The 18,240-nt window shown below is 37.8% G+C and overlaps 1 protein-coding gene across 5 annotated transcripts in view; it reads right to left on the bottom strand.

The window, feature by feature from the left end:
* PUS10 (pseudouridine synthase 10) overlaps positions 1-18,240 on the bottom strand; it is a 66,480-nt gene that overhangs the window by 27,678 nt on the left and 20,562 nt on the right. The gene's annotated exons all lie outside the window — the stretch shown is intronic.

Genomic DNA, 18,240 nt, shown 5'->3' with positions numbered 1-18,240 from the left:
TTAATAAAAAACTGAAAAAGTTGCTAAAATGAAAACAATAACATTCACAATCATGGTCGTTATGAGGATTAAGTGAAATTCATATAAAATGCTTTGCATGGTAAGTGTGTGACACTAAGATTTCTCAGTTTGCCATTAGACTCCCATAGCTTTCACCTTAAAGAAAGGTAATACGTGGCCTGCCTTGTATATACAGCATTTTGTGAACATGACAGAAGCATACATGTGTAAGTCAATAAAATGCCATAAGTAGTCTCTGCTTCTACATGTCACAAAAACGGCCAGTCACATCCACTTCAAGACCTGGAGAAAGATAGGGACAGAGAGAGCAAGACAGAGAGAGAGAGAGACAGGGAGACAAAGACAAACACAAAGAGAGAGACAGAGAGAGAGAGACAGCTTTTGTTGTTCATATGTAGAACCCTGTCCTTTTAAACCTCAAGTGGCTGGTGGGGCACCAGAGACTGCGAAAGACTTAGGATCATTTGGAAACATTAGGTGCATTACTTTGTTCAGACATGAGCCAAGCAGAATAAATTAATCACTAGCTAGGTAAGAACTAGAACTGTTCCCAATGCCTAAGTGTCTCATCAGTACCTTCCGATCTGTTAGTTTGTTTACTTTGCTAGCTCAAACTAATACCATTTATAGCGCTGCAAGACCCCTTCCTCCTTGCCTTCCATTTACTCAAGCCCTCTCTGAAAGTGCATGGGCATGGTGTAATACACAAATTATGAATTGTCAGAAGACCTGGCTTTAGGCTTTACCAGATTTCTGGCACTCAGTTTCCTAATGCGTAAAATAAGAGAGTTAGACTAAGATGACTGTAATTTAAATTTTTCTGGATGGCTAAAGGTCATCAATGGACATTACTTAGTATACTGTTTTGTAACAGGGGCTATTAAGACTTATAGGACTTTGAGATCATAGAAAACAATAAATATATAATAAAAAAATAAATAAATCGACTAAAGTTGAAACCTTGTATTCAATGTTACCCCACCTTCCTTCAGCCTCCATACTTTAACAGATCAATAAATACTTGTTTCCTCATCTGTAAAGGGATATTAATACTCCCCTTGCAGAGATATTATAAGGATTTAATGAAATTATGTATGTAAAGAACCAAGTAAGATTCCTGGCATGTACTTAATAAATGGTAACTATTACTGTCATTTTTGAATTAAAACCTTATCTGTATTTCACAAGTAATAAAATTATTATCCCTTTAAAGACTTAAAAGGCTTGATCCCTTTCCCTCACATCCCAAACTGCTCTGCTATAAGTAATTCTGGAACCTCCCTCATCAATGAAACCCTCATGGGTATCTGAGCTATAGAGAACTATCTGTCCTTTTTTTTAAGGGAACTCAGACTCTTCTGTCCTTTTATAGTGACCTTTTTCTCTCCTCTTTTGAGGAAAACTCTGTTCTCTATGGTCACTTCCAGATGATGCCATCAAGTCTGTAATCAACCTGCCATCCTCTGATTATAATGTAGGGTAGAACTGGAGGTTGCCAAGGGAAACCAGATTACCATGTGTAACATGTAAAATTAAATCAAATGTCTTCAGTATCTGAGATTTGTTAAAGGGTTTTTCCTTCCTAATCCTTTGCAGGCTCCCTGCTTAAGCATGCCAGCAGGTTGGACTGAACTAATCACACAGCAGGGGCTGGAAACCTGAATCCCAAAGTAGTCAGTGTTGCTCAATTATTCAATTTTTATCACGTGCTAATAATGCCTTGGACCTGCTTCTGCTGAGGAAAAAGAAGTACATTTCCCCCTTTCAGGTCACCAAGATAATTTTAATGAATGTTCTATTCCTTAGTGGAAAAAATTCATTCTCTAGAGTAAGCAATTTAATTCTTCCTCCGCAACAGAACCAAATGGCATTAAAGTTATCAAGTTTAATCAAATTTGATACCAAAGGCAGCATGTCACCTCCTGAAAATTCAGAAACCACAGAATTTAATCCTGGGCTCAGCTTTGCTAAATGGGGCAGCTGAATAACGTGCTTGCTAAAAGTGCTTGTGCACTCTGGCCATACACAGACATACAGACACACATACACAAGCATATACCTGTATACACACATCATGGAAACTCTATGCCTGGGAATGGGTTTGTTTTTGTTTTTTTTTTTGGCTGCGTTGGGTCTTTGTTGCTGTGTGCGGGCTCTCTCTAGTTGCGGCGAGCAGGGGCTACTCTATGTTGCAGTGCACGGGCTTCTTGTTGCGGTGGCTTCTCTTGCTGCGGAGCATAGGCTCTAGGTGCGTGGGCTTCAGTAGTTGCAGCAAGCGGGTTTGGTAGTTGTGGCCCGCGGGCCCTAGAGCATGTGGGCTTCACCAGTTGTGGTGCACGGGCTCAGTAGTTGTGGCTCCCGGGCTCTAGAGTGCAGGCCCAGTAGCTGCAGCGCAGGGGCTTAGTTGCTCCTCAGCATGTGGGATCTTCCTGGACCAGGGATCAAACCTGTGTCCCCTGCATTGGCAGGCGTATTCTTAACCACTGCGCGACCAGGGAAGTCCAGGGAATGGCTTTTAAGCTTAGAGTTCTGAGCTGGGGGTGCATCCAGCACCAAACTATGAGAGTGGGTTACAGTAAGGCCAGGGATTGAGGCTGATTCAAGCAGAGGTGGAAGGAAGGAAGGACAGAGAGAGAAGGGGAGGAATTAAAAATGGCGTGTTGTCACATATGGATCAATGGAACAGAATAGAGAGCCCAGAAATAAATCCACACACCTATCGTCAATTAATCTGCAACAAAGGAGACAAGAATATAAAATGGGAAAAAGACAGTCTCTTCAGCAAGTGGTGCAGGGAAAGTTGGACAGCTGCATGTAAATAAATGAAGTTAGAACACACCTTCACACCATGCACAAAAATAAACTCAAAATGGCTTAAAGACTTAAACATAAGACATGACACCACAGAACTCCTAGAAGAGAGCATAGGCAAAACATTCTCTAATTGTACCAATATTTTCTTAGGTCAGTCTCCCAAGGCAATAGAAACAAAAACAAAAATAAACAAATGGGACCTAATCAAACTTACAAGCTTCTGCACAGCAAAGGAAACCATAAAAAGAACGAAAAGACCACCTACAGAATGGGAGAAATTATTTGCAAATGATGCGACCGACAAGGGCTTAACCTCCCAAATATATAAACAGCTCATACAACTCAACAACAAAAAAGCAAACAACCCAACTGAAAAATGGGCAGAAGTCCTTAATAGACATTTCTCCAAAGAAGACATACAGATGGCCAGTAGGCACATGAAAAGATGCTCAACATCACTAATTATTAGAGAAATGCAAATCAAAACTACCATGAGGTACTACCTCACACCGGTCAGAATGGCCATCATTAAAAAGTCTACAAATAACAAATGCTGTAGAGGGTGTGGAGAAAAGGGAACCCTCCTACACTGTTGGTGGGAATGTAAGTTGTACTGCTGGAGAACAGTATGGAGGTTCTTCAGAAAACTAAAATTAGAATTACCAGATGATTCAGCAATCCCCTCCTGGGCACATACCCAGAAAAAACTATAATTCAAAAAGGTACATACACCCCTATGTTCATTAGCAGCACTGTTCACAATAGCCAAAACATGGAAACAACCTAAATGTCCATCGACAGATGAATGGATAAAGAAGCTGTGGTACATATATACAACGGAATACTACTCAGTCATAAAAAGGAACGAAATAATGCCATTTGCAGCAACATGGATGCAACTAGATTATCACACTAAGTGAAGTAAATCAGAAAGAGAAAGACAAATACCATATGATATCACTTATATGTGGAAACTAAAATATGGCACAAATGAACCTATCTACAGAACAGAAACAGACTCACTGACATAGAGATCAACCTTGTGGTTGCCAAGGGAGAGGGGAGGAGGGAGAGCGATGGACTGGGAGTCTGGGGTTGGTAGATGCAAACTATTACATATAGAATGGATAAACACCAAGGTCCTACTGTATAGCACAGGCAACTATATCCAATCTCCTGGGATAAACCATCATGGAAAAGAATATAGAAAATCATGTCTATGTGTGTAAAACTGAGTCACTGTGGTGCACAGCAGAGATTGGCACAGCACTGTGAATCAACTACACTTCAGTAAAAAGAAAAAAAGGCATGTTGGGGAACTACAATTCAGTAAAGTTGGAGCTTGGGGTATGTATGTGTGTACAAAAATGTGAGTAGGGGTTCAATGACTAGAGATGAAACTGGAAAGGTCAGCGGATTTTGAGTGCCAAGCTAGGGCATGAATCCAAAGATTGAAACCATAACATGAAGTGCCACGTTATGTGTATACAAATTCCCACGGCAGCACATTTGATCTTCTATAATTGATCAAGTCACAATATAACCATCGTCTTCACACTATCGCTTTTCTTATGCGGTAGCTTAAGAGAAAAAAAAAGTATTTCTTGTACAAAAATATTTCTTTATTATACATGGGAAAATACAGTATGAAACAGGCATATGTTCAGAAAAATGTCAGAATGACTGCAAAAAAGACAATCCACTTTTCTCATATTTGTTGCCTATCTGGCCCTTACAGACACCTGAGTCTGTAATTCCTGACAGAGGGGAAACAAACACTAGACTAAAAGATAGGCTCTAAATATTGTGTGAGCACTTTGCAAGGTGGCTTATCTCTCTGAGTCTTGGTTTCTCAACTATAAGATAAAGGGGCTCAACACTTCATTATTTGGGGGGTACCTCCTATGTGGTGATATCTTTACTGAGAAAACAGACCTGAAAGACTAGTTTCTGCCCATAAGGGAACTCGTGAACTAGGAGAGAATAAAGGTAAGTAAAATGATAATAAAACCAAAATAATGATTAATAATATTAATAAAAATAAAAATACAGAGTGGTGGGGGCTGTGACAAGGACATATTCTGAGTGGACACTTAGGGCATCCTCAGCTCAGCCTTGGCATTAGAGTTATCAAGAAGTGACACCTAACCTGAGCTCTGAAGAATCAGGGATTGAGAATTAACTGGGTGAAGAGCGGGGAAAGTACATTCCAAACAGAGGAAACTGTTGTGCAAAGGTTACGGAGCATCAGGAAGGTTCTGGGAACTAAAGGTTAATGGTCCCTAAAGAGCTGAGGATGTGTGGCTGCAAAGTGCAAAGGAGGAAGCAGGACTAAGATCATAGAACTAGTGCACCCATGCTAAGGGGTTTAGATTTTACACTTAAGGCAATATGGTGCCACAGAAGGATTTTAAGCAGTGGAGTAGCATGGTCACATTCGTCATCAGGAATGCTCACTCTGGATGCAGTGGGAATTAGAGGAAGAAGATGGGAACTAAGGGAAATGAAGACGTTTGGTAAACGAAACCAGTAATTCAAATAAGAAATAACACATATGGCAGTGGCGGTAGGAATGGAGAGGAGGAGGCAGCTGTAACAGACAATAAAGACAGACCAGCGGGACTTGGTGATTGACAGTGGTGTTGGGGTTTCTAAATTACCACTAATGCCCTTAAAACTCTGAAGTCTTTTGAATCCTACACATCTCTTGGACTCATTTATAATAACAAGGGTAATGCAAATATAGACGTGCACCAACAGGGAAATGACAATAGTTGTGTGGGCAGCTAGAAGTACTACCCCCTGCTCTTTCTTTTTCTCCCAACACACACACACACATACACACACACACACACACACACACTCTTATGTATTTTTCTTGCATACAAATAGCCAGTAGGGAACTAGGCTCAATAATGATGTTAGTAACAATAGAAACTCTTATTCCCTCTTCCCACCCAGCAAAACTGCCTAAGGTTTCCTTCTCCTCCTCCCCACCCTGCAGTCTGCAACACTTTGAACATCTGTCTCACCAGGGCCCGCTCCTCACCTTGGGTCAGGTTTGGTGTCAGGTGTGGTGGCAGAAAGAGAGGTAGGGAGAATATACTCCTAGAACCCCTATAGACTCTTCCACTTAGCTACTCCCATGTCTCCTCACCACCGTCACCTCCCTGCCACTCTTCTTTTCCCCAGAATCTCAGATGTCAGACCTGTGATGTAAGACTAACACACTGAGTCTGGATGTCTCTTTTGGTAGATAAATGTTCTGTTAGCCATATTTAAAAACCCACCCCAATCCTCTACATTATCTTTCTCCACAGGGTTGAGAAAAAAGAAAATGAAGCCAGACATAAGACCAGCTCACTCCAGCTTTTCCTACCACTGTTGGCAATAAAAACCTTTAGATGGCATTAAAAAGGTTGAACATTTTATTTTTGACAAGGCAAGAGGAAAAAAGCAAGGACAAATCAGCAAAGATAGAATGAATCTGCAGAGCCAAATAATGTACAGCTCTACTGACCCAGTTTCCAAGAGAATTACTATTTCTATTTTGCGAGTTTTAAGAAGGAGAATTTCTATTTCATTTTCCAATAGTCTAGGTGCTGATGTTGGCCTACCTCTGAAGGACTTGATTGGAAATAATCACAAGAGGAAATTCTATGGGGGTGGGAAGATGGGGTAGGAGTGGAGGTGGAGAGAAGGAACAGAAAAGACAGAACAGCTGCAATGAATGAAAGGCTCTGGGACAGACATAAATAAAGACAGATACGGTTCAGTCTTGTCCTTCAGCGTCATACACTAACGAGGAGATAACCCGGCAACTGAATTTCAGGTAATTCTAGAGCTCAAAACATCAGTGAAACAGAGACATCTCGACAAATATCTGTTAGCAACTGGGTGTGGCTGAGAGTGCAAATGTGTTTCCTCCTAGAATTTGATTTTAGAGAACTAGCATCCTCACTGAAATACTGGTTAATGTGAAGTGAATGTGCAGATTCAAGAGGCTTCAATGTATCAACTAGCTCAATTTCAATAGTCATAAATACAATTTTACTTCAAAACAACTAACAAGAATAACAGATTTTAAAGTAAATTTTAAGTTTTGGAATACCAAGGAGACAAACTAATTGTTAGTTGCTGAGAACCTACTAATTGTTGAAAAAGGTCTCTTCAATAAATAACTCAAGAACTCTAAAAACAGAATTATTTTAAAATTATTCAAAATTATCACAGGAAAATTACAAGACTGGAATCATTCCATGTGTTGAACTTGATTTGCACTAAATGTATTCTTAGGGATAAGGATTTATTTATTGCATTTTTAAAAATTAATTTTTAGATATTACTTTTTAAATATACTAAAAGAATATTATAAAATAATCAGACTTCTGGCTTCAAGATGGTGGAAAAAAGCCCTTTCTGCCCACTTCTCTGGAAAATCATTGCAAAATCAGGAGAATGAGAAACAGAAAAAGAAACTCCATCTACAATGAAACAAGAAAATACTCATCACCCCAACTCTTGATAGGTGACAGAAAGGGAATGCAGGAGTAGAAAGTAGCAGAGCCCAGGAAGCTGATCCCTCAGTCTCAGCAAAGGGAGATGCTTGCTCCTCCAAGCCCTGCAAAGCTGAGGACCAGAGGCCTAAGACAATAGAGGGTGAAACATGGGCTAAAAAGAAGGGGAATAGCTGAAGGCTTGTATAAAGAACGGATAGACCCCCAACCCGCTCCCTGACACCAAGCAATAGGAGATTTATACTCTGAGAAACTAAACTAGAGGTGTCTGCACTAAGGAGCCCCTGGCAAGAGCACAGCTGGAGTGAAGCCCTGCAAGGAAAACAGGAGGGGTCAGTGAGAGCTTACGGTCTGATCAGAGACCTGCAACCCCCTTTCCTACCCTGCTCTGGGAACTCAGGCTGCCAAGCTTATATCTTTCTGGATGGGAGATTAGAGGATTCTTCTCTGGAGAAACTGGATGGTTTTTGAGGGAAATTTTTCAGATAATGTCATATGGTCCTTCCTTATAAAAAGTCAGTTTACTACCTGTTCTCTTCCAATAAAACCCAGTCAACAAGCACCACCATCCCACACCATACACACATAACTTTCAATCACCTTTTAATGTTCTATGCTTAAATGAATGGACAGATATCACTAGTCATTTGAAGAAAATCTCTAACATGAAAGGAAGAAACCAAAACATCAAACACAAGTGGAAAGAATAATGCACGAATTCCCATGTACCCTTCAAGCTGACTTCAAGTTATCAACGTTTTGCCAAACATGTTTTATCTATCTCTATTACTTTTTTTCTTTTTAAGAGGGAGGTGGGTAGGAGTTATTAAAAGAAAATCTCAAACAATTTCACCTGTGAATATCTTCCAATGGAAACATTTTTAAAAGCAATATTCTTTGCTGTCATTTAAACTTACAGTGAAACATTTCTGATGTCAATTTTAAAATATGTAAGGAAGTACATCGTTTCTCAAAATTCTTTTGGGGCTGGAGAAGGGTACATAAGCAAAAAAGTGTGAAAAGCATTTACTGAACCTTAGAATAGACAAACACCATTAGAAATGAAAAAGGGACTAGAACCACGTGTGCAGAGAAGGGTTTTTTTTTTTTCTCATTTTCTGTTCTTTTTATATAACATGTTAAAAAGTATAGAACATACTGTTATTTACTGTGGAACGTAATTTTCTCTCTCTCTTTCTCTAAGGATATTATCTCAACCTCAAAGGTTTTGTGTTTTTTCAGCAAAAAATAAAGAAGTATGAGGGTCCCTGGGGAGTGGAGAAGGAAAGACCTCCTTCCTCCCATTCCCCCTTTCTTCCTCTTACTCTGATCATTGGATAGATATAAATTGCCACTGCTGCTGCTGCTGGCAACCTGGGTAAGACATGCTGGATATGGTCCAGAGTGACCACAGTCAATGACAAATAACATTGTGTGTCCATGTGTGGTAGGCATATATTAGTAGACAAAACAGACACAAATCCCTGTCCTTACAAAATTTATAGTCAAACAGAAAACAAGCAAAATAAATAAATAAATCACACGCTGTTTTATGTGATAAATGCAATGAGAAATGATAGATACAGTGGAGAAAAGTAAAACAGGAAAGAGGAATGGAAGAAGAGCAATTTGCAATTTTAAACAGGGTAGTAAGGGAAAGCCTCACTGAGAAGGAAAAAAGATATGAAGGAGGTGAGGGAATTAGCCATACATATATCTGAGGGAGAAATATTTTAGGCAGAGGGAATAGCAATGCAAAGGCCCTGAGGCAGAAGTGTGCCTGTTGTGTCCAATGTGGCTGGAACAGTCTGGGAAGAGAACAAGTATCAAGTGATGAAGTCAAAGAACTAAGGTGCAGCGGTAGGGTAGGGCCAGTATAGGACCTTGTAGGCAATTAAAGAACTTTAATTTTACTCTGAGGGAGATGGGGAGACATAGGAGGGTAAGCAAAGGAAGGACATGAATTGATTTACTTTTTAAAGTGGTAGGGGACAAGCATGGAAGCAGGGACAGCTTTTAGGAGGCTACCGTAAAAATCCAAGCAATTGCTCAACCTGCCTCTGGATAAAGGAAATGATTTTGACAGGTACAGCGAGGAGAAGGATTAGGGTCTATTCCAGTCTTGGATCTGAATGCCTTCAAGCTAACCCTTGTTCAACAGTCCTTGGCCCATTTGCTGAAAGAATAAGTTGAGGCTTTACCAGCTAAAACCCTGTCCTAGGTCTTGGCTTGTAACCCTATGCCTCATACTGTGCTGGATTATTCCCTTCCAAGAAGGAGCTCCCAGTGCACAGGTAGCAAGCAGGAGGTACCAGGCCCAGGCATCTCATCTGTGCCCTGCAGTACATCTCCACAGGCACTGGCCTTCAGAGCCAGAGGCTTCTAGACAGTCATCATGGATAAGAAGATCAAATAGTCCAGCTTGATGGGACTGGGGAAGAGGGTACACTGAGGACAGACAGCTGGCATGCATAGATTGCAGGCCCCAGAAAAGTACTGACCATGGGATTCATAGTGGCCAGGATCCTGTACATAGCAGACTCAGTCTAGGGAGTTTTCTGGGTTCCTACCTTGGACACAATATGGGTTTCAAGAAATCCAATGTAACCATCAGAGCATGGGGCTGGCCTATGACAGCAACTTCCCTGGGAGAGCCTCCCACTCTTCCTGCTACGGCTCAGGAACTCCATGCCTTTCATCCAGGCCGACCATCAGAAGCCTGTCAGTTCACATATCTAAGTCACTGCTGTAAACATGGCCTGTGGACAAAATCAGCCACAAAGAAGATCCAAAATACCAAGTGGGCCAGTTCTTCTATCTACATTGGGGTTCTGCTCGCAAGCACACATGAAGAGACACACAATAAATATGTAAAAATCATAGATGCAGCAAATATGTATGTGTACGTACAGACGCATATATATATGTATGTATGTGTGTGTGTGTGTGTGTATATACATATATATATATATATATATACACATACCCATAAGGCAGAAGGCAGAATATTCTATTCAAAGAAGATTTCAAGAAACATAGCTGATAAGTACATGCATTTTCAAAAAAATTAAATTATTAAATCTAGATCAGTGGTTCTCAGTTTGGTTTCAGGACTTTTTACAGTATCAAACATTTTTGAGAACCCAGTATAGCTTTTGTTTATGTTGGTTATATCTATCAATATTTATAATATTAGTAATTAAAACTAAAAATTTTTTAAATATTAATTCACCTAAAATTGATAACAAAGTAATAAATCTACTACATGCTAACATAAATAACACTTTTTAAATATTATATTTTTCAAACAAAATAATTTAGAAGAATGGCAATGCGGTACATTTTTGCAATTTCCTCAGTATACATCTTAATAAAAGATAGCTGGTTTTTCATATCTGCTTCTGCATTCAATTTGCTGCAATAGTACATATCATGTAGCCTCTGGAAAACTCCACTGTATACTCTTGAAAGGATGAGAAGGAAAAAGGCAAATAATTATATATTATTATGAAAATACTTTTGGCCTTATGAACCTCTTGCAAGGACCCCTAGTAGTCCCTACACCACACTCTGAGAACTACTGATGTGACTGAAATGAACAACTTTGAAGGAACATACAAATAATTAAAATTTGACAAAACATGAATGAACAAAACCATACAGACCAATAACCTTCAAAAGAATAAACTGAAAAAGTAATAAAGATTTCCCCTTAGTACTCCCTAAAATGTTTTTTTAAGTGTAGTCTACCAGAACTTCAAGAAACAGAAACAGAATACTCCTTTGTTGCTAAAATTTTCCAAACACAAAAGATAGAAAGCCTAAACTTGCTCAAGCCTCTTAGATAGCCTCATCCACCAGAGGGCAGACAGCAGAAGCAAGAAGAACTACAATCCTGCAGCCTGTGGAACAAAATCCACATTCACAGAAAGATAGACAAGATGAAAAGGCAGAGGGCTATGTAACAGATGAAGGAACAAGATATACTTAAAGTGATGAAAGGGAAGAACCTACAAACAAGATTACTCTACCCGGCAAGGATCTCATTCAGATTCGATGGAGAAATCAAAAGCTTTACAGACAAGCAAAAGCTAAGAGAATTCAGCACCACCAAACCAGCTCTACAACAACTGCTAAAGGAACTTCTTTAAGTGGGAAACACAAGAGAAGAAAAGGACCTACAAAAACAAACCCAAAACAATTAAGAAAATGGTCACAGGAACATACATATCGATAATTACCTTAAAAGTGAATGGATTGAATGTTCCAACCAAAAGACACAGGCTTGCTGAATGGATACAAAAACAAGACCCGTCTATATGTTGTCTACAAGAGACCCACTTCAGACCTAGGGACACATACAGACTGAAAGTGAGGGAATGGAAAAAGATATTCCATGCAAATGGAAATCAAAATAAAGCTGGAGTAGCAACACTCATATCAGATAAAATAGACTTCAAAATAAAGAATGTTACAAGAGACAAGGAAGGACACTACATAATGATCAAGGGATCAATCCAAGAAGATATAACAATTATAAATATATATGCACCCAACATAGGAGCACCTCAATACATAAGGCAACTGCTTACAGCTATAAAAGAGGAAATCGACAGTAACACAATAAGAGTGGGGGACTTTAACATCTCACTTACACCAATGGAGAGATCATCCAAAATGAAAATAAATAAGGAAACAGAAGCTTTAAATGACACAATAAACCAGATAGATTTAATTGATATTTATAGGACATTCCATCCAAAAACAGCAGATTACACTTTCTTCTCAAGTGCACACGGAACATTCTCCACGACAGATCACATCTTGGGTCACAAATCAAGCTTCAGTAAATTTAAGAAAATTGAAATCATATCAAGCATCTTATCTGACCACAACGCTATGAGATTAGAAATGAATTACAGGGAAAAAATCCGTAAAAAACACAAACACATGGAGGCTAAACAATACATTACTAAATAACCAAGAGATCACTGAAGAAATCAAAGAGGAAATCAAAAAATACCTGGAGACAAATGACAATGAAAACACGATGATCCAAAACCTATGGGATGCAGCAAAAGCAGTTCTAAGAGGGAAGTTTATAGCTATACAAGCCTACCTCAAGAAACAAGAAAAATCTCAAATAAACAATCTAACCTTACACCTAAAGGAACTAGAGCAAGAAGAACAAACAAAACCGAAAGTTAGCGGAAGGAAAGAAATCGTAAAGATCAGAGCAGAAGTAAATGAAATAGAAACAAAGAAAACAATAGCAAAGATCAATAAAACTAAAAGCTGGTTCTTTGAGAAGACAAACAAAATTGATAAACCATTAGCCAGACTCATCAAGAAAAAGAGGGAGAGGACTCAGATCAATAAAATTAGAAATGAAAAAGGAGAAATCACAACTGACACCGCAGAAATACAAAGGATCATAAGAGATTACTACCAGCAACTCTATGCCAATAAAATGGACAACCTGGAAGAAATGGACAAATTCTTAGAAAGGTATAACCTTCCAAGACTGAACCAGGAAGAAATAGAAAATATGAACAGACCAATCACAAGTAATGAAATTGAAACTGTGATTAAAAATCTTCCAACAAACAAAAGTCCAGGACCAGATGGCTTCACAGGTGAATTCTATCAAACATTTAGAGAAGAGCTAACACCCATCCTTCTCAAACTCTTCCAAAAAATTGCAGAGGAAGGAACACTGACAAACTCATTCTATGAGGCCACCATCACCCTGATACCAAAATCAGACAAAGATACTACAAAAAAAGAAAATTACAGACCAATATCACTGATGAATATAGATGCACAAATCCTCAACAAAATACTAGCAAACAGAATCCAACAACACATTAAAAGGATCATACACCATGATCAAGTGGGATTTATCCCAGGGATGCAAGGATTCTTCAATATATGCAAATCAATCAATGTGATACACCATATTAACAAATTGAAGAAGAAAAACCATATGATCATCTCAATAGATGCAGAAAAAGCTTTTGACAAAATTCAACACCCATTTCTGATAAAAACTCTCCAGAAAGTGGGCATAGAGGGAACCTACCTCAACATAATAAAGGCCATATACAACAAACCCACAGCAAACATCATTCTCAATGGTGAAAAACTGAAAGCATTTCTTCTAAGATCAGGAACAAGACAAGGATGCCCACTCTCACCACTATTATTCAACATAGTTTTGGAAGTCCTAGCCATGGCAATCAGAGAAGAAAAAGAAATAAAAGGAATACAAATTGGAAAAGAAGAAGTAAAACTGTCACTGTTTGCAGATGACATGATACTATAAATAGAGAATCCTAAAGATGCCACCAGAAAACTACTAGAGCTTATCAATGAATTTGGTAAAGTTGCAGGATACAAAATTAATGCACAGAAATCTCTTGCATTCCTATACACTAATGATGAAAAATCTGAAAGAGAAATTAAGGAAACACTTCCATTTACCATTGCAACAAGAAGAATAAAATACCTAGGAATAAACCTACCTAGGGAGACAAAAGACCTGTATGCAGAAAACTATAAGACACTGATGAAAGAAGTTAAAGATGATACCAACAGATGGAGAGATATACCATGTTCTTGGATTGGAAGAATCAACATTGTGAAAATGACTATACTACCCAAAGCAATCTACAGATTCAGTGCAATCCCTATCAAATTACCAATGGCATTTTTTACAGAACTAGAACAAAAAGTCTTAAAATTTGTATGGAGACACAAAAGACCCCAAATAGCCAAAGCAGTCTTGAGGGAAAAAAACGGAGCTGGAGGAATCAGACTCCCTGACTTGAGACTATACTGCAAAGCTACAGTAATCAAGACAATTTGGTACTGGCACAAAAACAGAAACATAGATCAATGGAACAGGATAGAAAGCCCAGAGATAAAGCCATGCACCTATGGTCAACTAATCTATGACAAAGGAGGCAAGGATATACAATGGAGAAAAGACAGTCTCTTCAATAAGTGGTGCTGGGAAAACTGGACAGCTACATGTAAAAGAATGAAATTAGAACACTCCCTAACACCGTGCACAAAAATAGACTCAAAATGGAGTTTAATGTAAATGTAAGACCGGACACTATAAAACTCTTAGAGGCAAACATAGGAAGAACACTCTTTGACATAAATCACAGGAAGATCTGTTTTAATCCACCTCCTAGAGTAATGGAAATAAAAACAAAAATAAACAAATGGGACCTAATGAAACTTCAAAGCTTTTGCACAACAAAGGAAACCATAAAGAAGACGAAAAGACAACCCTCAGAATGGGAGAAAATATTTGCAAACGAATCAATGGACAAAGGATTAATCTCCAAAATATATAAACAGCTCATGCAGCTCAATATTAAAAAAACAAACAACCCAACCAAAAAATGGGCAGAAGACCTAAATAGACATTTCTCCAAACAAGACATACAGATGGCCAAGAAGCACATGAAAAGCTGCTCAACATCACTAATTATTAGAGAAATGCAAATCAAAACTACAATGAGGTATCACCTCACACCAGTTAGAATGGGCATCATCAGAAAATCTACAAACAACAAATGCCTGAGAGGGTGTGGAGAAAAGGGAACCCTCTTTCACTCTTGGTGGCAATGTAAATTGATACAGCCACTATGGAGAACAGTATGGAGGTTCCTTAAAAAACTAAAAATAGAATTACCATATGATCCAGCAATCCCACTACTGGGCATATACCCAGAGAAAACCATAATTCAAAAAGACACATGCACCCCAATGTTCATTGCAGCACTATTTACAATAGTCAGGCCATGGTAGCAACCTAAATGCCCACCGACAGACAAATGGATAAAGAAGGTGTGGTACATATATACAATGGAATATTACTCAGCCATAAAAAAGAACGAAATTGAGTCATTTGTTGAGACGTGGATGGATCTAGAGACTATCATACAGAGTGAAGTAAGTCAGAAAGAGAAAAACAAATATTGTATGTTAACGCATGTATGTGGAACCTAGAAAAATGGTACAGATGAGCCGGTTTGCAGGGCAGAAGTTGAGACACAGATGTAGAGGACAAATGTATGGACACTGAGGGGGGAAAGCCGGGGTGGGTGGGGATGGTGGTGTGATGAATTGAGCGATTGGGATTGACATGTATACACTGATGTGTATAAAACTGATGACTAATAAGAACCTGCTGTATAAAAAAATAAATAAAATTAAATTTAAAAATTAAAAAAAAAGATAGAAAGCCTGTTAATTAAATCCACATGGCTTACATAATCTAATATTCAAACCATAATCTAATATGTAATCTAATTGCATAATTTAATACCCAAACCAAAGGTAGCATAAAAATGGTTTTTATGCTGTACATATGTATATACATATATACATATGTATGTATATATGTAAAAATCCTATATAAAATATTAATAAGTCAAATTTTTATGTAAATAAAATGACTAAAAAATGTTATCTCAGGAAAACAACAAAAGTTCAACATAAGAAAATCAATTCATTTACTTGGCTATAATAATAGCTAAAATGAGAAAAACATGTCTGCAAATATCTGTTCCTGATTTAAAAAACTTCCTAAACTTGGAATAGAAGCAAACTTCCTTAAATAGAGAAAGAGTATGTATCAGAAAAGAGTTAACAACGTAATTAATATTTAAACTCTAGAAACATTCCTATTATTGAGGGTCAAGACAAGAGTCACAAGTATTACCGTCACGTAACATGTTTTGGAGGTCCTAATCAAGTCTATAAGATAAATACACACACATACATACATACACACATATACAATAAATATACACATAAATAGTAGAAAAAAGAGAGTAGAAAAATGATCATTATTTGCAAATAAGGTAATAGCATATTTAGATAATCAACTGAAAAACCACTAGAATTAATAATAGAGGTTAGAAAGTTGGGCAGTTACAAGATAAATATCAAGACACACAAACATACACACATTACTTTACTAGTAACCAAATAGAAAATGTTATTAAAAAAAAACCCTCAGATTACAATTAAAATAAAAAATGAAAACACGTTAAAAAAAACCCACATAGGAATAAATTTATGAAATGTGAGATGAAAACTGTAAAATAATTGTAAGCCCAAACAAAGAATTGAAAAAATGTAGAGAAATTTGTTCCTAGTTGAAAAGTTCCATAAAAATTAGAAATTTAAGTTTGTTGAATGATCATAAACAAAGGTAAATGACAAATGACAGGCTGGAAGAAATAAAATAGACAAAGGATCAATAACCATATGTCCAAAGAGCTCTTAGAAATCAATTTTAAAGAGCCAAATAAACAAATAAAAAGGAACCCCAATGGTTAATAAGCATGCAAAAGAGATGTGAAACCTCACTTGAAAATCAAACAAGTGTAAATTAAACAAGATAATTTTTGCGTGGTTTAGAATACGAAAGAGTATGATATACCCAGTTTGGGCAAGGGTACAAGGTTGTAATACACTGTTGTAAACTGGTAACATCTTTTAGGAGGGCAATTTGGAAATACTTATCAAAATTTTAATCAATTCAAAGAGAAGAGTTACCCATTTTAAATGTAAACCTCATTCCCCATAAATACAATAGCTATCTTTAGAAGTGCTGTGATGACAGAATGAATGTTTTGCAAACTATAAAATGTACACACAACACCCTCCCCCACCCCATATATCATGATCTTATTTTTAGAGAAAAATCTTTCTCCAAGTTAATGAATTTTATAATTTGAGAAATAGCTTATGTGTGAAGGTATTAATATTGGAGGCTTTCTAAATTTATTAAAACAATGTCCTGAAAACTTCAAACAAAATCTTTCCAAATAAATGACAAACTCCTCTGATCTGGTAAGGTTTAGTGTGCCTACCACTTTTTCTTTCCAGGAACTTGCCTAAGTAGTGTCAGAGGCGGGATGGGAAGGAGGTCAAAAAGCATCCTGGAAAAAGCATGGGAGTCTGAAATGGAAAGAACTGGGTTCAAGTTCTCTTCCTACTTAGCAGCAAGTAATTTGGGGCAATTAAATGCCCTTTTGGTGTTTGTTTCCTCGTCTGTAAAACAGGGAGAATGCTGTTTCTTGCATAATTGGAAGTTTAAATGAGATATTCTACCAAAATGTTAATTGTTGTTTTTATAATGCAGGTCTCCTAACTCTGTTTAGTAATGCACATTAAACAAAAAAGAGGATTTCCTCAAGCCTTGCCCCTTCCAAACTTTCAGTTCTAGTTTTAGTCTAAAAGTTTAAGGAAGGTGATCTGTTGTGAATTTGAGAATGGAACAGCATCCGCACTGGGCCAGTTTCTAGCCATGAATGCTACTTAACAGGTGTGCAAGACATAAAGGCAAATGATCAAGGCAGATCAAACCATACACCCAACAACAAAATGCAGTATGACGCTGGGGAAAGGAGAAAGGCAGGGGCCCTTGGACCTTAAGTTTTGTGCAGTTTGAATCCTGCCAATATCTTTATTAGGACACCTTGATATAGTATTTGGAAGGAAGGGAGTGAGCAAGGGAAGGCAGGAAGGTAAGGGAGAGGGAAAGGGGGAGAAAGAGATAGAGACAGTGAGAGGAAAAGAAGGAAAAAGGAACCACAGATTCCTACGAATAATTTGGTGAAGACTATCTAACGGCAAGATCTAATGACAAAGCTTTGGTGGCTGGGACATTTCAAGTGCATTTCTAGAAAATTGCAGTGTGATGAGTTATTCATATACTACCATTAATTTGTACAATATGATATAAAAATAGAAGCTAAAATAATTAAACAAATAAAAAAGGCCTAAGTTCATGAGATGTCAAAAATGATTATTAAATACAGTCATGAGTCTAATTAGTAATGAATTTTTTCTACCCTTT

Source organism: Balaenoptera physalus, assembly GCF_965194825.1.
Source record: "Balaenoptera physalus genome assembly, chromosome: 15".
Taxonomy (NCBI): Eukaryota; Metazoa; Chordata; class Mammalia; order Artiodactyla; family Balaenopteridae; genus Balaenoptera; species Balaenoptera physalus.
The sequence above is the reverse complement of the archived record's forward strand: the minus strand, read 5'-3'. Positions and strand labels throughout refer to the sequence as shown.